Source organism: Xyrauchen texanus, chromosome 31, assembly GCF_025860055.1.
Source record: "Xyrauchen texanus isolate HMW12.3.18 chromosome 31, RBS_HiC_50CHRs, whole genome shotgun sequence".
Lineage (NCBI taxonomy): Eukaryota > Metazoa > Chordata > Actinopteri > Cypriniformes > Catostomidae > Xyrauchen > Xyrauchen texanus.
Window position 1 is genome coordinate 3,757,848 of NC_068306.1, and position 27,344 is coordinate 3,785,191.

Consider the following 27,344-nt stretch of genomic DNA (forward strand, 5'->3'; position numbering starts at 1 on the left):
AATTTTAGAGTGCCTTTGTTGTATTTGCCAACTTGATACATTTTTTTAAAACAAAATTTCAAAGTTTTCGTTAAATACATTTAAACCTTTAAATAATGCTTTAAAACACACAAACACTGATTAGGAGGGGGTTAAGCCCCACCCCCGCGGAGGGGGCTTGTCAACTGATCTTACGCCATTGTCATTTTGGACGAGATCGTGAAAGGACTTTAAACGGAGTCGTGTAAGATTTCTGTCTTATATAGTTAAAATTATATATTATGTTTTTAGAAAATGTATCCTGTTTGCTAGGTTAATGTTAAACATCGTCTTACTTACATCACTTATCGCTGAATGAGTTCATGAAAGGATTTTAAACGGTAGATTTTGTGCTGCATTTTACAATTTATGCTATTTAAAATGCTCTTTGTTGAAATACAATTTTTAAATACATTTTATGTTTTTGTTCAGCATCTTTAAAGTGACAATGCTAGTGATGTGTTAGACAACCTAATGTTTAAAAACACATTTTCTTCTCTTTGTCAAAAGTTTAAAAAACAAAACAGTTTTTTCACCAAACATTAAACCCCATTAAAGACATCATTTAAACACATTTTAAACGTAATACTACTTTTTTTTGTCATCTCAGTTTTCCATTAAAGATTAATAATCTTTCTACTCTTTTAAATACACCAATGGGGGTATCAGAACAGACACGTCATATCACAGCATGTACAACTGCCCGAGGGAGGGGAGGGGGCGGAGGGAAAGGTCAAATGTACAGCAATTAAACCATAAATCATTTTTTGTCACAACGTACATAATACATACTACTTTTGTATTTACTTCATTAATGACAGATTTTGGATCATAAACATTGCAGTGCACATACCTGTCTTGAGAACTGCGCGCGGATCTATCCGAGGATTCACATTAAAAGAGAAATCTCTTTCAAAATGTGAGCGGAGGCTTATGCCACCTAAGATGTATAGTGTATTCTGTAAATACCCTCCACTACAGGGTTTCCAAACAAATGGAAAGAACAAGCAGAAATATAAAAATATAATTATACAAAGAAACAGTCAAGGAAACATGCACAATTTACAAATACAATAACAGTCACAAAAGCAAGAGAAATGAATCCTGATGTCATACAGTGATCACCTATAAAGTCGGATCTTAAACCGTCAATATCCCATGGGATAAATCAGCATTTGGATGGGAGGAAAAAAGGAAAAAGAGAACAAAAAGAACATCCAAAACCAATTAAATTCAAACAACCTCAACTCACACCCTCCTGTAATTTTATAACCAAATTCACAACCCACACAATAAACAAAACAAATGTATAAATAAAGTAAATCCTTCCCGACCCAGCAGCTAATGGCCCTTATTGGTGATAAAGGAAGTTGACAGTAGGTGGGAGAGGTGACAAAACCCACTCACAGTACTCCAGAACCCAATTAACAAACAACAAAAATACAATGAAATCAATGTAACAAAAGAAATATTCAATACCAAAGAAATCTCAACACGTTTACACACACACAACAAACACGCGTTTACGAACTCACTCACACATGTGCTCACATCAACACACATACTCACATAAAACCCCGCACACGTAACCGTGTGCTGCTAGATCACAATAATCAGCGGGACTTGAACGCGCAACGCACCAACCTCTCCAGTCTCCACAGCACCGCACCGCACCACGGATCGCCGTAATAAGCCACCATACAGCAGCAAAACAACAGCGGGCAGATTTCTGTAAAATAATTACCCTATTTGGTCATCAATCACACATACAAAGAGTGCGTTGTTTGTTTTGATTTGGCTAACGAACTATTTACAAAATACCATTAAAAAAAAAACTTACCTGCAGCACAATTAACTGGCCTCCGGTAAGAACGGTGAACAATCACCAATACTGCCTTGATCACGCTATAAATGAGTCATCATTAAAAATGGCACTACTCAAATGAATACAACATCTCGCTGCAGTAACATTATGGCAAGCCGTTTTAACATTTAATCATTTTAACCTACTAGTCTCTATTTTCATGCTACTAGTGCTTATTTTTTAGATACTAGTGTTAGGGGTATAACAGTTATGACCCGGACCAGATATGGAGAAATAAGACCAGGAGTCGAGAAGTACGATTAAAGAATCAAAAATTTACTGAAGTATAGTTTGCAGTGAAATTGGTAGAGCCAGAGGCAAAGTCTCACGAGGAGATCGAAAGCCAACTCGTACCTTACACAAAATCTTACATCAATTATACCATTTGCAAGGACGTACATTCCATTATTTTACTCCTGATTGGCTAAAAGACCATAAAGTCACAACATATAGAGAGCTATGCGGCCTATCAACATTAATCAGCGCACTTGTCGTCAGAGCCCGAGATTTACATCTGAAGTGACCTCGCAGATGGTCGCGGGGCGTCTTCGAGTCGGCCTGGTGTGCCTTCCTGGGTTCAAAACCTGGGTAGAAGGTCAAACGCACACACAAAACACTGACGAACAACAGTTCTTCTCTGGGCACAGGAGAGCCAGAGCACAACATTATCAGGCCATTTAAACCAAAACAGAGAGATAAAATATTCCCTCCTCGGGCAGAGGAGAGGGGTAGAAATAACATACATTTCTTCCCTAAAGAAATAATAATAGAAAATCACACTTCTGCTATTCAGGTAGTATTGCATAGGACTTTAAACCATATACTTAATCATAGAAAAGTAACGATCAAACACAGAACATATGTTTAACATTCTCCCTGCCCCCTCCCCGGAGACGCTGGAAAGCAGCACAGATATGATTATCCCCAAAAGACCTTCAGGCTACGTGCAAGACAGAGAGAAAGACTCTGGAATGTTCCTTAAAAGACATTGGTTAACATTCCAACACACATATGATTCAAAGTATATTTCAGTTATGCATAAAAAAATAGAATTGATTATGTATCACTTTATTAAAGAAGTTAAGCAACAGAATATCGATATATATTGATATAAAAGGATATATATATATATATATATATATATATATATATATATATATATATATATATATATATATATGTATTGATATATCTGAAGAGACAAGGGATTTTGACCCTCACCCTTCAGTCCCCCGTTTTAGACCAATGTGGGGTCCAATACCGCCACGTCTGGTCTACCAAGTGAGGTCACTATGGAAGGTGGAGTGGTAACGCATGCTTCCCTGACGGGTCACACTTGTCTCTTCAGCCTCATTGCGGACATGCTGGATACTAAAAATTCCCAGTCCCCACGCAAGGCTCTCCCACCTTCCACTCACAACAGGGCCTGGATGTTATCCTTCTTAAGTTTCTCTTCCAAGCGTGTCGTCAGTTTTCTCAGTCGGTTCTCCTCCTCGGAAGGGTTCAAGTTACTGCAAGCAGACCTGCATACATAAGAAAAACAGAAACGAACACACATCCACACACACAGACAGAGGACACCCACTCCCAAAAGAGCTCCAAAAGCATGTAACACATATTTAACAGCTCCCATGACCAAATCCTCTGATGCAGCCACAAACTCCTCCCAAGCTTCCTCCACATATTCCTCCACTGTTTCCGTCATGTCAGTAAATATTGCTCCTACCGAAAAAGCCAAAACCAATGCTACTGCTATAGCAGACGGAGGTTCCGAATCAGTACACCATGGAGTGCCCTTAGATTTAAGCCATACAGAATTAAAATACTCATAACCTGCAAATGGATCATTAGTTTTTATCTGCTCCAGAAATGCAGTGATAAATTTCTGCCGAGCTGTTTGCCCCTTCAACCGAGGAAAATATTCAGTCTTCTGCTTCAACTCTGCAACACAAAGAGACAGCTCTGCTTCGTTAGCTTTCTTACTCTTATCAACTGGACGCCATGCAGGACCCATGGGGTGTGTCAACCTGTGTTTAGCACAGTCCTCGGATGGAGTCTTAGACTCTAGATCTCTGATTTCCTGTACTGAAGGAATTGGACTCAGAAATTGTCTAAATTGTTTTGCCCTGTCAAACCACTCATCTCCAATAGCTACATCGGACAACTGAGGCCACATCCTCACCTGAAATGATTTATAATTGTCCCACAACAGCTCCTCATACTTTAAAGGTACCAGACTAGTCTTTGCTCGAGTGTACATTGTTTCAATATTCAGTTTAAACACTTGCAAATGCATCCATGCTGTCACATTATAAGCCATCAATGTAGGATTATAACATTTATCTTCAAGGTAATCATGCAAGTGATCCATGTTGAAAACAGTTTTGTTAGCAAGGTTCCTAGCAAACTCATACTGGTGCAACACATCAGAAAAACTAGCCCAAGTGTAACCTGACTTAACAAAAGAAGCATTACACACCTCCCAGGGTATCTCCATCATCTTCACACCGGTGAGCTTCTCAGAAATTTCTCTACATTTATCAACATCTCCAGGAGGAAACATCTTAACAAACCACTGTTGAATTTCTTTACCTAAACAACGCTCAACATGTGCAGTCTCCTTCCAAGGGTCATCGAATCTAGTGTACCTGGGCCAAGAGAGGGACAAAGCATTAATAGCAGGCAAACCATTTTTACTGCCATTCAGATCGAACTTGTCCTTGTCAGTTTTATCTATCCGTCCTAACCTATCACAGACTGCACCGTAAGCCCTATTAGTGTCCCTTCGGATCATGTGGCATTTAGTTGGGACTAACACTCCCCATCTCATCAAATCCTTATCATTTATTGCTGTTTGATACTCATCAGACCCCGGTTCTTCTCTAATCACAATATTGCTGTATATATAGCTTTGGGCTACATCTTTAATGACTTTGTTGTAACCAAGTTCATTCTTAGCTTTGGGAAGATAGTATGACATGATGTGGCGAGGATCAGGAGCACTTGGGTATAACGGAAGTTTCACTGCTTTTCCACCTAAAATCATGTGGGAGTCATTCACATCTGCTACCTGACGCCTCCTTCGTTCTGCTCTACTCTCACCTTTTCTAGATTTTAACAAATATCGATTAACCATATCCATTCAGTATAGAGCATGCACTCATGTTTTCACGAGCTATGTGGTCAGGGATCCAGCTCATTGAACTGAAATCTCCTTCAAACAGGTCAACGCCTCCACTCCTCATCCACCGACCTTTTTGCATAATGAGGGTAGTATCGGGATAATTTGGGGAGTGACCAAGCCAATAGGTCACTGTCTCATTTCCGTCCAGACGATAACAACGATCATTTACCTTTTGGTACATGGTCGGAATTCAATTTAGACCCTCAGTTGAATTTAGACATGGGTATTGTACCCATGATGGACGAGTTATCGATCTCCTCGCAATCCCAATGAGTTGAAAACGCATGGAATCTCCCTGTCCAAATTGAAATTTGAATCCACATCAAAAATGATAAAGCGATCAGAATTAAAAATACCAACGAGAGCGGAAGTACCAATCGGATGAAAGCTCGTTTCACTTTCAGTCGTCTCTCACTACGCACTTCTTCTTGAAGAATTAGCAGCTTCAGTATGTCGTCGGATTCAGCCATCTGTAATGATAAAACATTTGTTCTAGAATTCTAGAATTTTAACATGCACGACAGACATTTAATGATCCCGAGGTAGTAAGTTGTTACAATTTTCAAGTGGTTTCACCTGTGACCAATGTCTCCATACGGTACCCAAAACCCCCCTGTCCAGTAGAACAGAGGTGTTAGTGGTCAATACCACCTGATAAGGCCCATCAAATTTCGGACCTAAGGGGGAAACTATCTCCCGCTGTAACATTACATTGTCACCTATTTCAGGCAAAGCAGGCATGTCTTTTTGCTCAACATTATCTCGATCTGCTTGTCGTGTGCTAACACTAACTCGTGTGTCTCGCAGACTGTCATCCAAAGCTTTCAGATAATTTTGTAAAGCGTCTTTCAAAGGCCCGGATGGTCCCTCATGTTGCAAGGGGCATCCCAGGGCAGCCGCATGTAGCGACCTGTCATTACCTCAAAAGGGCTGAGCTGTGTAGTCTTGTTAGGGCTGGCTCTCATGCTTAACAAAATCGCTGGGACAGCCGCATGCCACCCTTTCCCCACTCCAACAATCTCTTTCTCAATGAAGTTTTAAGCGTACGATTAGTGCGTTCAATAGATCCGCTAGATTGGGGCCTAAATGGAATGTGAAAGTGTTGCCTCACCCCCATCAATTTCATGACATTTTTCATCACCTTCCCAGTAAAATGTGTACCCTGATCTGAATCAATTTGTAAGGGCAAACCCCATCTTGGGAAAACTTCATTCAACATAATCTTGGCGGTTGCATCTGCGGTTGCAGTTTCTCAGTGGAAATGCCTCAACCCATCTGGAAAACAGATCAACAATTATTAGAATGTATGTAAAACCTCCACTAGGGGGCAGTGGACCTATGAAATCAATTTGGAGGTGTGTCCACGGCCCTTGAGGTCGAGGGGCATGTCCTAAGGGAATTTTCAGCTTAGAAGAAGAATTAACCTTAAGGCATACTAGACATCTCTTACAAAAATCATTGCAAGAAGCCCTCAGTCGGGGCCACCACCAGGTTTTGGAAATCATTGCATGTAGTTTTTAAGGACCTGCATGTGCCAAACCATGACACAAAGACATTAGTTCAGTTCTAGCAGAAACAGGACAAACAAAACGCTCATTAAATTTTCACAGTCCTTCTGCATTTTTCTGAGCTCCTAATTTTGTCCATTGTTCTATCTCTTCAGGGTCATCCTCATCATAGAGTTTAAAAAGGTCTCTGGGGTCTCACTCTCCTGAGGAGCAAGAGCCATAACACTCACGCAAGTCTCAGTCCGTGTTGCAGCCTCTCTGGCAGCTGTGTCAGCAGCTCGGTTTCCTGTGGCCTCAGGAGAATTGTCCGTTGCATGTCCAGTGACTTTGATAACTGCTCCTGTTGCAGGAAGATCACAGGCATTCATAAGTTATTTTACCTGCTGTTGATGAGAGATCGGCAGACCGGCAGTGGTTAGAAATCCTCTGCGTCTCCACACAGGGCCGAAGTCATGAACAGCACCATATGCATAACGGCTGTCAGTGTAAACATTGACTCGTTTCCCTGGCCATACTGCAATGCTCGTGTCAATGCGACCAGCTCGGCCACTTGAGCCCCTCCTCCTGAAAGAGAACCACAGTCAACAGTTTCACCATGTTCATTTACAACAGCCCAGCCAGTGAAGTGTTTTCCCTGTTCATGAAAGCTGGAACCATCCACGAACAACTTCATGGCATCAGAAAGTGGTTCAGATTGAAGAGGGCTCTGGCTGTCCGTCTCGATCAGTCGGGCACAGTTGTGTGCAGTTCCTTCTTCTGGAAGTAAGGAGGCAGGGTTGATAGCAGTTTCAATGTCAATATTTATATCCACATTTTTACTCAAGAGAGTGGCCTCCCATTTAGCTCGTCTTTGATTAGAGATAGAGCCTAAACGAGTGTTTGTTAACAATTTCAGAATCTGGTGTCTAGTGTGCAGTATCACCTTCTGATGAGTCACAATGTCCTCTGTAACCTTTACAGCCCACTCTGCACAGTTGCATATCAACAGGCACGGATGCTGTCCTGCCATTGAAACAGGAATAGGAGCTGAATAATATCCTACCATCCCATAGGAGTTTCTTCCTGGAACCCTTTGACCCAGGGCCGCTGAATAGGATCGAGTTCCCACCCATGTCCATAGATGGAACGGCCTGCTGGCATCGGCATGACGTAATGCTGGGGAGGAAGCAAGAGTTTCTTTGATACTCACAAATGCCTCCTCCATCTCCTCAGTCCAGTCGATCAGCTCCGATCCAGGTTTTCCTTCTTTCAGCGCCTCTGTGAGTGGTTTAGAAAGTTCAGTGTATTCAGAAACATACTGGCGGCAGTAATTCAAAAGACCCATTACTTGCCTTAGACCAGTAACCGTGTTTGGTTTTGGAAGTTCAATGATAGCTTTAACTCGTTCAGGAGTGATGCGTCTGCCGTGCACACCCACAATTTGCCCCAAATAAGTCACTTCAGGCAGTGCTAGGTGTGCTTTCTTCAAGTTCACTTTGAATCCCCCGTTTTGGAGGGCATTCAAAACAGTCTGTACAGCAGTCAAATGTTTGAACTTGGTTGGACTAGCAATTAAAATGTCATCCACATATTGTAGGACAACAGATCCGTCATATTCAATTTGTTTTCTTACCGGATCGATGAAGGATGCTAGTACCTGATGAAACAGTGTGGGTGAGTTGCAGAAACCTTGTGGCAAATGACTCCATGTCCATTGGAGACCCCTGCTGGTGAAAGCAAATCTGCCTTGGTCCTCCTTGGCTAGGGGACAAGTCCAAAAACCGTTAGAAATGTCTAAAGCAGTAAAAAGACAATGTTCAGATCCTATCTCGTGTAGGATAGTTGCGGGGTTGGCCACCAGAGGGTGCATTTTCTCAGACACTGAATTCAGAGAAGTGTAATCAATGGTCAAACGTCAGCTCCCATCCGGCTTTTGACAGGCCACATGGGAGAGTTAGTGGGAGAGGAACAGGGAATCACAATCCCCCGTTTGCATAGTTCATCTACAACAGTGTCAGCTCCTTCTCGAGCCTCATTTTTCAAAGGATATTGTCTTCTGGCTTCATGCAAAGGACCTGGGATGCTCAGTGGCTGAATCTGTGCTAAACCACAATCATATTTATCTTTTGCCCATACATCAGGAAATTTGGAAATTATAAACTTCCCCTCAGGGCGAGTTTCAGTTAGACTAGCAGGTTCAGCCACTGCACATCTCTGCTCATGGTGGGGGCCACTCTGAGATAAGCAAATGGTTTCATTGCAGCAAAGCACTAGCTTATCTTGAGAAAGCAAAACATCAGCTTCGAGTTCTTTCAGAATGTCAACACCGATTAGAGTCCCTACAGTATTTTTCCCTACCCAAAATTCAGTCCAATATACTTGTTCAGAGTTAGAAATGGTTAGAGGGACAGGAACAGATTTATGATATACATTTGTGCCATTTAGGCCTTCTATATACAAAGTTTCAGAAGTGATCTCAAGATCGAGATCTGTAATTGATACAGTCGCACCCGTGTCAATCAAAATAAGGCATTGCCGGCCTCCTAACAAAGCATGTATGAATGGGCGGGTGTCTACATAATTACATGAACCGGAGGCCGCTGACCCCTATTCGTCCCCTATCAGCTGCCTCAGCTTTCTGAGCTCAGCTGTAGTCAGAGGGTTAAGCTTCGGAGCATCACTGTTGACAGAAACATCATTTTAGGACCTTCCTTTTTCTCATTTCTGTGATTTTTTTTTTACCACTTCGACAATGTCTAGCAATGTGGCCCTCTCTGTTACAATTTCTGCATCTGGCAACAGGCTTGGTACAATCTCTAGAGGTATGACCTCTCTCATCACAATTATAGCAGGTTATGGTATGGCGGGGACTCATTTCCGCTTCAACTGACACAGCAGATACTTTACCCACATTAAAATCATCCTAACGTGTTTGCAAACGGCTCCAGCTTACAGAGCACCAACGAAGCAAATCCTCCCAATATCTGATGTCAATGGCACTGTTCAACAACATGTCTAGGTATTGTTTATTTAATCCGCCTGTAGCGGATTCTATCACTATGGCAGAATCAAGATCTTCCGCGTTATTGTTTTTTGCAGCACAGTACGTTTCATAGGCTATGCGAAAGCGCTCAATGTATTCTAAGGGGTTTTTGCCAGTCCTCTGTTTAATCTATGTCACACTGGTCCAGGGAAAAGACCCCCGACCCAAAATATCTTTCACGCGTACCTTGTAATCTGAGTAAGCTTCACAAAACTCAGGCCAATCTGTGGGGACTCTGGGGTGGAAAGGAGCACTCTGAACCGCCCTTAATTTGCTGGTGGGAACCAAACCCTCAACCAAAGACTGTATATCTGCCATCCCCAGATTCTGTTGCCTAGCAACGGTCTCTAGCCTGTCCCATAGCATTTTGTTTGGGTTATACAACTTAAAAGGTTCCAACCCTGAAAGCAAACTGTTTTTCTCAGCCGCTGTGAGTCTGACCCATTGACCATCCTCACAGCCAGCACCCATCTCAGCATTCAATCCTCCCCAAGCATGATGTCGGATTGGGGCGGCGAATGCCGTCTCAATGGGTTTAGACGTTTCTCTGGGGGACAAGTTAAGATTTCCGACCCCGGTTTTTGCTAATCTGCTTTGCTTGCATGGCAGGAATCTCCGAAATGTCATAAGGTGGGGGGCGCGAAACAGCCACATTCAACAATCCGCGCGCCTCAGCATATGGCCCATCGTTCTGATTATCAGTCTGATCAGCAGCGCTGAAAGCAGCAGCTGCCTGAGCAGTCTGAGAAGAGAAGGTGGGGGCCAAAGGAGCACGGGGAACTGTCTCATTTTTCACAGCATTTTCTGCCTTCTCACAAACAGCCTCGAAACCCTTACTCAAACTACACAGATCACAGCCGACTTCCTGCCCAATAATTTTTGCCACTATCACGCTGGGCAATCAAACTAGACCATCCGTCCATCATATTTGGAATTGCCTTTTCATGGCTTAAAGGTATACCACCCAGTTTACAAATCCATGAATAGGCAAACACGGATAGATATTTGGCCCTATCAGCGTCTTTTTGTTCTGCAGCCAGTCAATCTGCTGCATGACGTTCCAATCAGAATCAAACCCCTGACTGACCATTTTTTTAATGAGCTGTGCACATTTCTTTGATTTGAGCTCGTCAGAGCAGAGCTGTTTACAGCGTGTGCCCTCCTCGTTTTGGTCAGAACTACTCAGAAAATTCCCTCTATCAGTCATTTTCTTGGTCACAGTTGAAAATCACTACCGAAAAGATTTTAGCAGCAAATATTTTACGCTGATAAATTAACTATAGCAGCAACAATACTGGATTTCTACACAATACACCACAAAGTATTCTTCACAAACATCCTGGTCACATATACTGATCCATACCAATTCGGGTCATAATTAATTTATTTACTTGGGACCGCTCCTGATGCATCCCTGGCAAAACAATCCCTATTGTATTTTATTTTATTTTATTTTATACCTAATATCTGAATCCCTAACTGCCTGATTCACTAAGCTCGGGGTACCCCTATCTGAGGTGGAAGAGATTGAGCAGGTTTACGGTGCAACTGGACCTCCCGTCCAGGGACGCACTCTGCCGGGGTGGTGCTACACCAATGCCCACCTGGGCCCCCCCACAGAGCACGCTTCACTTGCGCTGTTTGCTGTTTTAACCCTTAATAGCTCTCTCAGCGACTTCTTATACTTTCAATAGTATAATTAAATTACTCTTCACTCGCCTCGTCGGAGTGAAGCTCTCCCGCTCCCCTTCAAAATCTCTTCCAGTCAGACAGCCCTAACAATTAATAAAAGCTTCCTACCTTGTTTGCTGATTTGCCAGAGATGTCACCACGGAGTGATTGCCCACATCCTCCACCAAACTGTTAGGGGTATAACAGTTATGGCCCGGACCAGATATGGAGAAAGAAGACCAGGAGTCGAGAAGTACAATTAAAGAATCCAAAATTTAATGAAGTATAGTCTGCAGTGAAATTGGTAGAGCCAGCGGCAAAGTCTCACGAGGAGATCGAAAGCCAACTCGTACCTTACACAAAATCTTACATCAATTATACCATTTGCAAGGACGTACATTCCATTATTTTACTCCTGATTGGCTAAAAGAACATAAAGTCACAACATATAGATAGTTAAATGGCCTATCAACATTAATCAGCGCACTTGTCGTCCGCGCCCGAGATTTACATCTGAAGTGACCTCGCAGATGGTCGCGGGGCGTCTTCGAGTCGGCCTGGTCTGCATCCCTGGGTTCAAAACCTGGGTAGAAGGTCAAACGCACACACAAAACACTGACAAGCGACAGTTCTTCTCTGGGCACAAGAGAGCCAGAACACACATTATCAGGCCATTTGAACCAAAACAGAGAGATAAAATATTCACTCCTCGGGCAGAGGAGAGGGGTAGAAATAACATACATTTCTTCCCTAAAGAAATAATAAGAGAAAATCACACTTCTACTATTCAGGTATTATTACATAGGACTTTAAACCATATAATTAGTCATAGAAAGGTAACAATCAAACACAGAATACATCTGGAACACATGTTTAACGCATTCCCCCTGCCCCCCTCCCCTGAGAGGCGGGAGAGCATCACAAATAAGCTTATCCCCAAAAGACCTTCAGCCTACAGGCAGGACAGAGAGAAAGACTCTGGAATGTTCCTAAAAGAGACTAGTTAACATTCAACACACATATGATTCAAAGTATATTCCAGTTATGCATAAGAAAATAGAATTGATTATGTGATCATGCATATAGTTAATTCATCATTTTATTAAAGAAGTTAAGCAACAGAATACAGATAGATATTGATATGAAAGGATATATATATATGTATTGATATATCTGAAGAGACAAGGGATTTTGACCCTCACCCTTCAGTATGATATCATAAGTATGCACCTAATGTAATATTACCCTTATGACAATTTAGCATGTAAAAAAACAAAACGCGGGTACCATTTTATATATTTATTTTGGGGGATAGTACTTTTTATAGGAACATTTTTGTTTCCCCCCTGCCTTTATATTAGGGGTGCGCCCCGCCCATGTTACTTTATTAAACAAACTAAATGGCCCTTATGTTATTTATCTTATTTACACGACGGCATGTCATTTCTGTCTCTACATGGTCGCGCGTAGTTCCGCCCCGATACGCGCGCGCACAGGTGAGCATAGGGGTGTTCCATTCCAGGTTTTCTGGCACGGAGGTATGCATAATTACAAACTAGAGTCACTATGACTGTTACCTTTTTCTAAAGAGATAAGCTACATGTTGGATAAATGCAACGTTTCTGCGACATCTCTTACGCGGTGTAATGCCGCGGTCACACTAGACTTTGAGAATGCGACATTTCTTGGGACAAGAAGACCATCTTGCAGCCTGCATGCGGATCTCGATAAATGGGCCAGACGTTTCTGACTAACCACATCAAGAGGCTATGGAAATGTTCTTCCAGAAGCCCAGAAAGATATACTGCAGTGACAAAAGTTGCACACTTTGTGGATAATTGTCATAAAAAGAAACGTTTGATGTTTAGGTCAATGTACAGTTCAAATAATTGTTCAGTTGTTATATTGACTGCTGTCATTAAAAGAAACACATGAACACCATGATTCCTTTAAGTGTTTGTGTAGGTGTCCCTCTGCGCACCCCCCCTCCCCCCCTCCCCTCCAATTTGTAAACCTAGGGGAAACACTGAATACCATAGTAAAGTAAAGGGATGTCAGAGTTTGCACTACAGTAGGCAATTTGCCCAGTAAGTATTACTCCCATAGGGAAGCAGTCCCGACATTGGAAGATGCGGTGAGTCACAGAGTTTGTTAATTAACATTTTATAAAGCCTATAGGCGATTTAAAGCATGTTTTTCATCCAACATCACTGCAAATAGGTGTTCCATATAATATAAAGTCAATATTTAAATTATTATTTCTAAGAATAGTAAGTTATCTCACTCCCATGTGTCCTGCGGTGTCCCACTAAATCACATTTGCTGACCTGCAACAGAGAATAAATCACTTGGAAACAGGTGCTTCCATCGCCCTTAGTTTACTTAGTTTCGCTCAATTCCTGGATACCTATGAGATCAAGATTATGTCATTTAATCTTATAGACACTCAACTATTGAAATGATGCGGTTTAGGCCGCAGAGATATATCATATATATTGTGTCTATATAGTTGAGACTGTGTTATTTGTAAACATGCTGTGTCACAAAATGTACAAACTTCCATTTTCTAAATGCATCTAATTAACTGTAACCCTGACTTCTCTCAAAATGAACAGAACACAAACATTGAGTCAGCAGTCCGTGTGCTTCTGAACTGCATACAAAGCGAAAAGGAAAGACCTCACACACCTCAACACACCACTGCTCAGCCTACTGCTACTGGGCCTACCAGCAGCAGACCTGTAAGACCAGCCACAGTGCAGCAGGAGATGCAAAGGCAAGTGATTGTTACAGTAGGGCTGCTTGATTTTGGCCAAAAATACAACCACAATTATTGTGGTCAAAATTTAGGTCACGCTAACTTGACACAAGTACTCATTGACTTTGGATAGATTCCAGTAATTTCTCAGCCCTATAGTAAAATAAGAATAGAATGTCCTATGTTGAATTATCTTATACTATGGGGCTTTTGAATGCTTGAATCTGATTGGTTGACAAACGTTCTATGGAGTGTAATTATTTTCAGGGAAACCCACGGCTAAAGTAGTTTCAGGCAGGTCTTGACCACTTTACATGTTCATATCACTTCACCAAATGATTTCAGTTATTGAAATATAGCCTACAACGATAAAAGAAACAAAACCCACCATGACACTGACCAAGCAAATACATATAGTAAACAATAGGGTAAAAACTTCAAATGATTTCTATGTTTTTTGCCACAAAATTACGTTTTATTATATACGGAAAGCACATACACTCTTTCTCCCGCTCTCTCTCCCACTCAAACGCACACACGTGCCTTTTTAATGACAGGGTACCAAGTAGGAGGCAGTGGCTCAGTGGTTGAGTCTCAGGGTTACTGACCAGAAGGTCGGGGTTTGGGGGTTCAAGCCCCAGCACCACCAAGATGCCACTGTTGGGCCCTTGAGCAAGGCAATTAACTCCAGGTTGCACTTATTACAGCCTGTAATAAGTGCTCTGTAAGTCGCTTTGGATAAAAGCGTCTGCCAAATGCATAAATGTAAATGTAAATAACTACAAGGCTGCAGTAATAACTTTACAAATTGCTGAAAATAAGATTAAAATGATGAACAGAAAACAAAGCTACAGGGATTTTGGTATGGACTTATGTTACCCAAATCAGACACACACAAATACCTGTTGTACTTATCTCTAATTTCAGAAAGAAGTTGTCTATGTTGGGTGTGTTCCATACCAAACCACAGTAACTCAACCAGTCTTGCAGTCATTCTTGGAGTATGGAGATGAAATCAGTCTGATTGTTGCAAAATATCACTGTACATGGTGTTAGTAGGGCGGTGACCTGCAGATTGGCAGGTGAACCAAACAAACTTCATGGCAGCTGGTACAGATCAGACAGACTATCAACATCTAACTTTATCTGATAACTGCCCCAGTCATACTGACTGTAGACTTTGTCAGTTTGAGGCAGTCTGACCATTCTCTGTTGACCTCATCTTCAAACCATCCCCGTCTGACACCAACAATCATCCATGTGGCGGCACGAGGGGGATCTACACAATATTAGGCAGGTGGTTTTAATGTTGTGGCTGATCAGTACATATAAACCAATCGTTTGATCACACCATCTTAGTAGTACGATTAAATATAAGATTAGTCATCTTTCCTACTTCACATATTATTCTATGATCTCTACAAGTAACTAATGAAGCAAATATCATCTCAGATCAATGTCAGTTTATTTATTTTCTTAAATAAACAGACCTCAGAATGGGAATAAACATAACCGGAGCTGGAATCTAGCTGTTTTTCTAGACTCTGCAATTTGCAGTTGGTTTGTAGCCATATATTGAACAGTCACCATGTCTGGCTTTATTTTGCACTATGACTTGCTGGCTGTACTGTACATTATTCCTGATACATATTACACGATGTCAATATACATGCATTTTGTTCTGTATATATAGATCATGTACCTGGAACCAGCAACGAACAACCGCTCAAACACTGCGCTATCATTTCTTCTCAAGTCTGTGCAAAATTATGGGTGGCCTTCAAGGTGAGCAGCACCTTTTATGTCTCATTCACTTGGATTATTATCAGTAACATTTATGGCTGCCATGAAGAATTTTTAGGGTCAGAGGTGATGAAGGTGTGGGAAACGTGGGAATAGAATTTAGCACACTTTTGCTGAAGGCTGGGACAATCATCCATTGCGTACCGAAGGTGGACTCGCTCCTAACCAGCTGTGGATTCTAGGACACATGCAGAACTCTTCTGGTGACACAGAGGAGCATTTGCAGGTTTTTATTTTTGTTTAATACATGATTGGAACTTGTTTTTGAGCTTGAAGTAGGTTGTAATTGCCCTTGTTATACTTTAAGAATCTGGAGCTGATTGAACAGACTGGGAGACGTGTGACAGTGTGACAGAAGAAGCCATTGGAGTTCATGTACCTGAAATGAAGTGCCCCCTCACTCTGTCAATGATGGAAACACTAAAATCAACATTTAATCCTCTTAAATCCTCTGACTCTTATGGAAGAGATCTTTATATATCCTTGGTTCAGTATATTGAAAGTATGTTAACAGCACAAAGCCATGTCTGAATTTGCTGATGCCATTAGAGAATTAACTTATATTTGAATTGAACAATCATAATTGTACATGTACTAAATAACACAAATCACGTGATTAATTAATTTGTGTGAATATTAAACTACATTGTACATTTTAATCTAGAATTTATGCACAGCAGAGAAATTAAAACAAACCGTCACAACTGGCTTTTATTTGCAATAGAGTAAATATCTATATATATCTATATATATTGATGTTAAAATATTTGATCAGGAAAAGGTTTCATTCATGTAGGTCTTAACAATACTTTTTTATAAAATACACATAATTAAGATTACAGCTCATTGTTTCTAGTCATATGGTATAATAGAAAAGGGGGCAGGCAGGAGCCACTTGTGCATTTAGGGGGCACACTTTTAACATGCATTTTAACCTACTTTCAGGATTATTTCAAGTCATTTTTTACTGCAATCTCTAGAAGTAAGCTAATAAAACAGTTTAAAATCAAATGAATGTTTCATGTTCATTTATTTCACAAGTAATTTTGTATTGTAATATCACATTTTTAGCATCTAAGCACATCTAGCCACTTTTCAGCATCTGAAAAATATATATGACAAACCTAACACATCTAGACATTTATATGACACAAACGTATATAACAAACCAAACATATCCACAAATCAAATTAGGCAGTCATCTGGAAATGTGTTTGATAATCTTGGCTTTTAGCTTTTATTTATAAAAGCTGTATTCTGCAATTTCTGTGGTTCCTTGCAAACACATCAACAAATTCTTCAAGATTCAATTTATTTGCACGCTTGGATTCAATACTCAAAACACCCAAGTTGCTAACTCTCTCATCTATATCATCTATACATTCTATAGAGGGACTATTGAGAGCGTCCTGAGCAGCTGCATCACTGCCTGGTTTGGGACTTGCACCGTTTCGGACCGCAAAGCCCTGCAGAGGATAGTGAGGACAGCTGAGAAGATCATCGGGGTCTCTCTTCCCTCCATCAAAGACATTTTATGTAGCAGCATGGTCCTGGAGGAACGTTGTCTCGTTTTGCTGTGTACTGTACTAACTGTATATGGTTGAAATGACAATAAAAAAACACTTGACTTGACTTGACCTGCCATAGTTGATCTCAGATGTGTCTTGACCAGTTTTAGAGTGGAGAAGCTCCTATTATTTGTGTTCTGACCATGTCTGCCAAACAACTCAAAACCTCATTCTGAATTGCTTTGCTGGTGTATTTGGCATCATGGATAGAATTAAACCTTTTTTTCAGAGTTTTGACATGTTTGGCAATTGTTTCCAAGATTGCTATGAAGTTACCCCTGTTGTCTGACCCTGCCGACTCATTGTGTCCTCTTTGAGCAATGTTCTGTGGCAGTTAGTAGAAGTACTTCAGCTATTGTTTTCAAATACTCCAGATTTTCTTTAATCTGCTTGTCATGTTCTTTGTTTAAGGCATTTAGCAAAGTTCTGTTGTTTTTCACTGCTGTCTCATAGTCTTTAAATGCAACCTTGGCTTGCTTGTGGTGCTCTGATCTTCCATGAATTGCAAATCCCCCTTCCTTGTAGGCTGCCTTCTTCCAGTTTTTAAAACCACTCTCAAAAACTGACAATGGGCTGTTGGGAGGGCTAAAATGTCGACAGGCGTAACAATATGCAGAGTCTAATATTCTGGAGTACTAAAGCCAGGGATGAATCTTGTACCATTCTGCTTTGAAGCTCCTCTTCCTGTCCCCCATCAGTGTCTTTGGATATGTTGTTAAGAGTGGCTGCACAGGGATGATCTCTACTCTTGGAGATACCCGTGTAAGATGAAAGAGTCACAGTGAATAATTATTTGGCATTCCATAGGTCCATAAGTCAAGCTCAAATGATTAAAACAAATGTTTTTGGAAAAACAAAAAAGAGCTAAAGCTGAGTATTCTCATCTCAATCAGCTTAAACATGTCTATAGACAACTGGCCTATAGCGACTGACAATTTAAGCTCCTTGACAAACCTGACGGTTCAGATGAAGTGCTTGTAGATGCACAGGGCTCATCTTGCTCACACTCTGCCTCAAAGTCAGCGTCATCTCTTTTCTCTTCTTGCGCCAGATGTTCAGTGCTCTCTCTCTCTCGACACTCTTCAGTGTCTGTCTGCTCTCTGCCTCCAGACCTGCTGACTCCCTCCACAACTAAAATACCTTGCTGATGGGATCTCTGTTCTTCTGGACTTTCTTCTTTCTCTAACCTTTCATGTATTTCTGACTCTTTTTCACAAGCATCTTCTCTCTTCAGTCTTGACTGACCACTATTTTTATTTTTCTTATTAAAGAAGGACATTATGTCCTTTGGGTTTTTCTCTTCATTTTAACTACAAAGGGGAAAAGGATGAAAATGTAAATGAAAGTCTAAATGAAAAGAGAAGCTCACTCAAAAATCCTGTCATTATTTACAAGCCGTTTAAAACCCATTTGACTTTCTGTAGATATAATGAAAGGAAACACATATATAATAAAAGGAAATAGTGATTCTGACTGTGATGAACTGTCAGGCTCAAAAAGGGGGCAATAGAAAAAAACTTACAGATAATCAATATACAGTATAGAATAAGTCATATTGATTACTTTTACTGTGATTTTATTATATTTTGTCCTTTTTTGAGCATGACAGAACACGGATGACAGAAAATCATTAGCTGACACGACATTAGAGTTAGAAAATAACAAGTACATTTTCAGTTTTGGTCAGAAGTTTTAACATGCCTTGACATTTGTGCTTTTTTCAGTTGCTTATATACACATTGATGACTAAAGTCTGATAACACTGTATTCAGCACAAACTGGGCTACAATAATATGTGAGCAACATGTGTGTACATGTTTGTATTTTGGAGAAAATATCGTTTATGCATGTTTAAAAAAAAAGAAAAAAAGATTTAAGTCAGTGAAATAACCCGCACACCTGAGGAGATAAATATATATATTTTTAATTAAAAGTAGAGATTTTAAGCTTTCTTTACACATATCTTCAGAACAATGCTCACAGAGACTGCTGAAAGCTCTTTCTTTCTTTATTTTACAAAAGCAAAAGGTTTTGTTATTGTGAGTGTACACAAATAAAAGTAGAACCTTTATAGTCTCTAATGATGTCTTACAATTATTCGTAGTGCACAAAGTGACGGAGAATTTTAAGTTGTTTTCGCTGTTATGAGGATAAAATGAAGCCGGCGCGTGCGTCGACCCCAGATGGTTCAATCTAAATTCTGGACATCTAACATCTCATTCATTGAGTGATTGACAAATCCTTCATAATGAATAAAAGACTTATCTTTATCTTCACACTTTCGTCACCTTCTAAAAAGACAAACAATTAATGTAGGCTTATATTTTCAAAAGCGGAAAATATAAGTTAAATATGACATTGTTAGAAGAGCCTGACTGAAAATGTAATTTCTTTAAGGTGTTTCATCTGTTCTCTGGTAGCTGCTGACTCTTTGCTAAATTTGCATAGTCATGATTGCTGCATATGTAAATAAAAACAATACATCACATATCACATATAAAGATTACATTTTCATTGTGACATCCTTAAGGATGTTATATGTTTTTGAAGCCTTGGCGTTCAGAGGTTTAGACATATTATTAAAAGAGGCAAAAAGCGATTTTACATCAGCAGAATTCTAAAATTAGGTTTCGATTGTATTTCTCTGGCTTTGTGAAGATGAAATTTACCTAGAAGACAAAAAACAATAAAGAATAATGAAATTTAGCATCATTACAATGAATATCTGAAAGAAAAATCATAGTCTCTGTAATCTGCACCAATTTGTTCAAACATAAAAATAATAACAAGGTTATTTCTGTCCAAAGAGATTTAGAGAAAGTACACTGATAAAACAAATGTAAAACTGATTCTTCTTCCATTTGACAAAAGGAACACAAGGGGGAAACATTCTCAAAAAACCTGTTTCAGTTCTGATGGCAAGGGTAATATTTGTGAGTAATTTTGAAATGAAGTTCTCTAATTTTATTTGGGATAAGAAGTTTGTCAGGAGAAATCCATAAAATGAGAATTTAGGTCATGAATACTCCATTTTGAACAGGCTTTAGAAAGAGTTACTTGATCTGAGACAACAGCATTTCTAATAAAGAAATTATGACATTTTCAGTCTAGAATATGGATACCATTAATTGAAAGTGTAGGAATATGATTAGACAAGCTAGCATAACTTAGGTGTGCTCTAATGAAAGATTTGATGCTAAGTGGGATACTTTTAACCACCTTATTGAAATCTTTTGTAGAAAACGGAGCACCCTTCAGAGTAATACATTCATTAAATGAGATAAGTTCCCTTGATTATTGAAGAGATCAGAAATAAAAAGGACATTTTGTGCCAGACATTTTCATTGTTCCAGATAATACAAGTGTGGGGGAGAAATTATGTTTAAATGCAATCTTCCAGGATTCAAGAGCTTGTTTGTGAAAATTAGAAAGTTTGATGGGTAATTTGCAACATTTAAAATTACAAGATAATAAGAATTTAAGGTCACCACATTTTTCAAAAATCAGATTAGGGATCCAAAACCAGGGTACGTTACTATTAGAGATACATTTCTTTATCCAGTTAATCTTAAATGTCTGATTGATAGTCTGAAAATCCAATGCATTAAGACCGCCCTCCTTATAGGTTTTCACAAGAGTTTTTCTTTGAACAAGTTCTACTTTATTTTTCCAAACAAAACGAAACAGCAGATAGTTTATAGATTTATCAACATATAACGATAGAGCAGGGTATATTAAACGTGATATGCCCTCAGTGTCAGGATACACACTAGGACAACAAGGTTAGAAGGATTCAGAATAACTTTTAATGAAGCTTTCGTAGGACAGTAGGGAAGTTCAGATGCATCAACGGGCGCTGTGAGTATAATAATGATGAATGACCGTCTATTCTCTTGCAGATAACGGCAGGCTTGAGTGTGGTAAGTATCACAATCCAAAGGACGCGGAGTATGAACACCAGGGAGATGGAGGAGTCTCTGGACGAGGGAAACAGGTAAGTAACACAAGGGTGTACTGAGGAAACAGACTGGAATAGTCTCAGGAACAATAGTCTGAAAAGCACAGAGAGCAGGTTAGTGGATATTTCCGTGTTCAAGGTTTGACAGAGACTGGAGGTGAGTTGTGCTCTTAAATAGTGCTGGTGATTGCTGGATTGCTGGATTGATGACAGGTGCAGGTGATTAGTATTCGGGTGAGTGTGATCTTTGTGTTGTGGATGTGAGTGAGCCTGATTGACTCCTGACACTCAGCTTTAGTCAATAAGACTCTCCTGTATATTGTTAAATCTCTCTGCAGCCAGCAGTTCAATATCTTTCTTGTTTTGTCTAATTTTGGCTGAAAATTTTGGAGAAGGCGTTCGGAACCTGATTTACATATGTCAGTCCCAAGATACCTGACACAACGTTTTACCTTAATTCCACAAACAGATGTTTTGTCTGAATCATGCACATACATGATTTCACTCTTCTTGGGATTCACTACCAGCCCAGAAGCTTTAGAGAAAAGATCAAAGCTACTTAAGGCAACTGAGACCTGTGATTCATCTCCAAGGAAGAGGCATGTATCATCAGCTAATTGACTGATTGTTAAAGTGTTTTCTCCAACCTTTATACCTTCAGTGGATGAATTTTTTATGTATAAGCCAAGAAGTTCTGCAGCCAAAAGAAAAAGAAAGGGAGAAATGGGACATCCCTGACGGATACCTCGACCAACAACAAAACGGGGAGAAGTGCCAGATGCTAAAGAAACAGAACTATTAATACCATTATAAAGAGTGCATATCATATTTATAAATGAACTAACAAAACCAAATTTAGACAGTGCTTCAAAGATAAAAGTGTTGAAGGCTTTATAAAAGTCAATAAAAAAGATAATAGCCTCTTTGTTAACTCATTCAGAATAATCTAGAATGTCTCAAATTAATCTAATGTTGTTGGAGATGTGCCTTCCTTTTAAAACACCAGATTGGGTGCTAGAAATAATATCAGCTAAACAATGTTTGAGCTTATCTGAATATATGGATGCCAATAACTTATAATCTGAATTTAAGAGAGTGATTGGGCACCAGTTATCTAGGTGTTTTAATTCTTTATTAGGTTTGGGTATGAGGGATATGAGACCCTGCTTCATTGATTCTGCCAATGCGCCATTCACAGCACATTCATAAAGCTTCATAGAGAAGGTCTTTAATAGAGCCCCAGAAGACTTTGAAGAACTCAAGAGGTAAGCCATCGGGCCCTGGAGATTTACTGTTTGGCATTCTTTTCACTCTATTATAAAGATCATCTTTAGTAAAAGGTTTCTCGCAGAGCTCTCTGTTGTAATCATTCATTTTGGGAATCACAGATTGAATCCTACTAAAGAAAACAGATGAAGCATGAGGGTCAAATTAGGAGGAATAAAGTTTTTTGTAAAACTCAAAAACATGAGAGGATATCAAATAAGGGTCATTAATTAAATTATTATTAATGTAAATAGATGACAGTTTCTTATTGCTTGTATGTTTCTTTTCTAGATTAAAAAAATTAGTAGAATTTTTCTCTCCAAACTCGAGCCATTTCGCTCTTGATCTGATAAACGCACCCCTTGCTTTTTCTAAATAAATGTCATCTAAAATATTTTGGATTCCTTGTCATCATCACTAAGAGTTGTGTTCTTCAGGATCTCACTCATCTTTTTAATTAAATTTGAAAACTCCTTGTTTTTTTCCATCATTCTCTTTTTTCCAAATTTAACAGAGAATTTCCTGCATTCAAACTTAAACTGCTCCCATTTAGTGATGGCCGAGACACCAAACCAGAGATTTAATGTTCCTGACAATATGAATTAGATAAAAGAAAAGAGCAATTTAACTTCCAGTATTCTCTTTTGTTTCAAAAGTTCGGAACTTTTGGCTGATGTCCATATTGCATCGCGACATGTGCGGGATAGAAATTGCACGATGATGCGTCGAGGATTAACGGTACCAGACTTTGGACTTTCGGAGAGAGATTTCTGAATAAATCAGCGATGACCATCTTAACATTCTCCCCTTCACGCTCAGGAATCCCGCCTACACGGAGGATCCATCTGCGTTTGTAACCATCGAAGTTGCAGCATTTCTCTTTGAGAACTTTGTTCTCACTTTCTAACATCGCAACCTTTGTCTGTAAATTGATCACCTTCTCGGTCACGTCTTCAACCTGCTTACTCAGCTTCAAGCGAGCAAGTAAGCTTACAAATCCAGGCTGTGTTTTCTTTCACGGATATCTCGACTGATTGCAGCTTAATCAATGATTCTTCTTGCAGCCTGCTCAATTTTTCAATGGCTGTCAACAATACCGCATTAAATACAGCGTCGGGAGAGTCGATTCGATTTTTCTTCTGAGTAGGGGACTTACTAGGAGTGTCAGGGAAAGCCCCAAACTGTGGTTCAAGGCGTCTTGCATAGTTGTGCACCTTCAAGTTGTCGCTGTTAGCAAAAGCCTCACCTAGGCTGTCTCCATTTCATCACACATGTCTTTAGCAAGCAAGCAAGCCTCTTGATTGTGCGAGAAAATACATTTACCAAAACTTAAGGAAGACGGGACCGACTATCGTTATAATTTGGTCTAAAGAGGGTATATTAAGCTTTCACTGCATATTACAGATAAACTTGAGCATAGATGTTCAAAAAAACAAAGTCCTGCATATGAAAACAAGAGCGCTACAAATTTCCTATTAACTCGGCGCCATCTTGCCGCCTCCTTTTTTGGGAAAAGATGTGCAGCCTCTCTCTGAAGTGCGTGGTCTCTGCATACGGTTTCCTCTCGACATAAATGTTATGGCACAATAAATAACTTTATTTTCATTAATGCCACCCACAGGACAAACTGCGCATTGCACCCAAAATTGATTGGCGTGATCCCATTCCAAATTTAGGGGGGATTTTCATTACTGCCACCCACAGGACAAACTGCGCATTGCACACAAAATTGTTTGGTGCGATACATTCCAAATTTAGGGGGGCCATTCACACACTGAATGGGACAAAGAAGCTACTCTGAAAAGCTGAAAAACAAGTTTTCAGCTAACGACCCTGCATCAGTGTGGAGTGGCCTGAAACAACTTACCAATTACAGGACTCCTACCCCCAACCCTGTGGCGGACCAACGACTGGCTGACGACCTGAATGTGTTCTATTGCAGATTTGAAAGGCCCAATTTCACACCCCACATGCACATGGACCTTCATTTCACACAACCATTAACACCTCCTGCAACCCCCCTCCTCCCCCCTCCTGCTACACTACCTGCACTCAAGATCTGTGAAGACGATGTGTGCCGTGTCTTTCGGAAGCAAAGGTCAAGGAAGGCTCCAGGCCCAGATGGCATCTCACCAGCATGCCTTCGTTCCTGTGCTGACCAACTGGCCCCCCTCTTCACTCAGATCTTCAATAGATCACTGGAGCAGTGTGAAGTCCCATGCTGCTTCAAACGCTCCGTTATTATCCCCGTCCCTAAGAAACCCAAAATCACAGGACTTAATGACTACAGACCTGTCCCCCTGACGTCTGTGGTCATGAAGTCATTTGAGAGACTGGTGTTGGCCCACCTGAAGGACATCACTGGACCCCCTTCAATTTGCTTATCGAGCAAACAGGTCTGTGGATGATGCAGTCAATGTGGGTTTGCATCATATCCTGCAACATCTGGACAGACCGGGGACATACGTAAGGATCCTTTTTGTGGACTTCAGCTCGGCCTTCAACACAATCATCCCAGATATACTCCGGACTAACTTAAATCAACTCCCTGTTCCCACCTCTACCTGTCAGTGGATTACCAGCTTTCTGACGGACAGGCAGCAGCTTGTGAGGCAGGGAAAATTCACTTCCACCACCTGTACCATCAGCACTGGTGCCCCCAGGGATGTGTGCTCTCCCCACTACTCTTCTCCCTCTACACCAATGACTGCACCACCAAGGACCCCTCTGTCAAGCTCCTGAAGTTTGCAGATGACACCACTGTCATCGGCCTCATCCGAGATGATGATGAGTCTGCATATCGAAAGGAGGTTGAACGGCTGGCTTTCTGGTGCAGTCAAAACAACCTGGAGCTGAACACGCTCAAAACGGTGGAGATGATTGTGGACTTTAGGAGGAACACCCCAACACTGACCCCCCTCACCATTCTAAACAGCACTGTGGCAGCAGTGGAGTCATTCAGGTTTCTGGGCACTACCATTTCACAGGACCTGAAGTGGGAGATACACATCGACTCCATTGTGAAAAAGGCCCAGCAGAGGTTGTACTTCCTTCGCCAGCTGAGGAAGTTCAACCTGCCACCAGTGCTGCAGAAACAGTTCTACTCAGCAGTCATTGAGTCTGTCCTCTGCACTTCAATAACTGTCTGGTTTGGTGCAGCTACGAAATCAGACATCAGAAGACTTCAAAGGACAGTTCGGTCTGCTGAGAGGATTACTGGTTGCCCCCTGCCCCCCCTTCAAGAACTATACACTTCCAGAGTGAGGAAAAAGGCTGGTAAAATCACTCTGGACCCCACTCACCCTGCACACTACCTTTTTGAACTGTTGCCTTCTGGCCGGCGCTTCAGAGCTCTGAACACCAGAACCGTCAGACACAGGAACAGTTTTTTCCCTCAGGCCATCCATCTAATGAACAATTAAATTGCCCCATTGAGCAATAATGATGTGCAATACACAGTTTAATCTATTTATTTTATCCAACATATCCACTTCTGCCATTACTTACATTGCTCTGTACATAATATACAGTTTTTTTTTGTACTTAACATAACAGATTGTATTAGATTTGCACTACGTGTGTGTATGTGGGTATGTATGAAGGTGAGTGTATGTACGTATATGTATAATTATTTATATTGTGTTCTTTTTTGTTTTAATTACCTATGTCTTGCTGCTGTTTTTGGTATTGTTTGTATTGTTGTACACTGGAAGCTCCTGTCACCAAGACAAATTCCTTGTATGTGTAAGCATACTTTGCAATAAATCTGATTCTGATTCTGATACATGGGGGACACCTGATGAAAAATATTTTCTTTAAAAAATTATTAGCACCTTGACATTCTCCCCATCTTCCTCCGGAATACCTGAAATCCTTAGATTCCATCACCTCTTGTAGACATCAAGATCATCTACTCGGAGTAGATGACATGTGGTGGTGGCGTAGTGGCTAAAGCACAGGGCTGTTAATCAGAAGGTCACAGGTTCTAACCTCATGGCCACCACCATTGTGTCCTTGAGCAAGGCACTTAACTCCAGGTTGCTCCAGGGGGATTGTCCCTGTAATAATTGCACTGTAAGTCGCAATTATAGTTGGATAAAAGCGTCTCATAAATGTAAATGATCTACTTGATCCCATAAGCGTTTGTCTTCTGCAGCCAGTGTAGACAGATGAGAATCCATTTCATCAGATTTAACAACTGTATCCTCTGATTATTATTATTTTATTAGCAACAGTACCGAGATCGTTACCGCATTTTCGGTAAAGGGCTTGTCGCAGGAGACTCGATCATATCCAATGATTCCACATCATAAGCAGGTTTAGCATAAGTATGATACGTTTAACACTTTCAGATTTCGGGATGTCGCCTCCATCATGAAGCCACATAAGAGCTCAACAAAAAAAAATTGTTATTCGCTAAACACAGAAACTTTAATAAATGTTATTATATCTTCTTTTTTTATAAATGCAAGTACATTAAAATAACAGGTAACGTATTTTTATCCAAGAGTTATTTTGGCATGTAAAAGGTTGAAGACTCCTGGAATAAACACACAGTGAAATGAGATCTGGATTAAATATATCAAATCTGTATTGTTGACAAACTGACAAATCACCTTTAAAACACACCTGTGTGAAATCAGTTTAATATGATCACACTTAATACACACACACACACACACACACACACACACACACACACACAACACAGCCAATAGGAATGA

At 40.4% G+C, this 27,344-nt stretch overlaps 1 protein-coding gene and 1 pseudogene across 1 annotated transcript in view; one reads left to right on the forward strand and one right to left on the reverse strand.

Annotated features, from left to right (window-relative positions):
* LOC127625049 (zinc finger protein 208-like) overlaps positions 1–27,344 on the forward strand; it is a 632,925-nt pseudogene that overhangs the window by 232,270 nt on the left and 373,311 nt on the right.
* LOC127625046 (nuclear factor 7, brain-like) overlaps positions 1–27,344 on the reverse strand; it is a 256,580-nt gene that overhangs the window by 67,334 nt on the left and 161,902 nt on the right. The gene's annotated exons all lie outside the window — the stretch shown is intronic.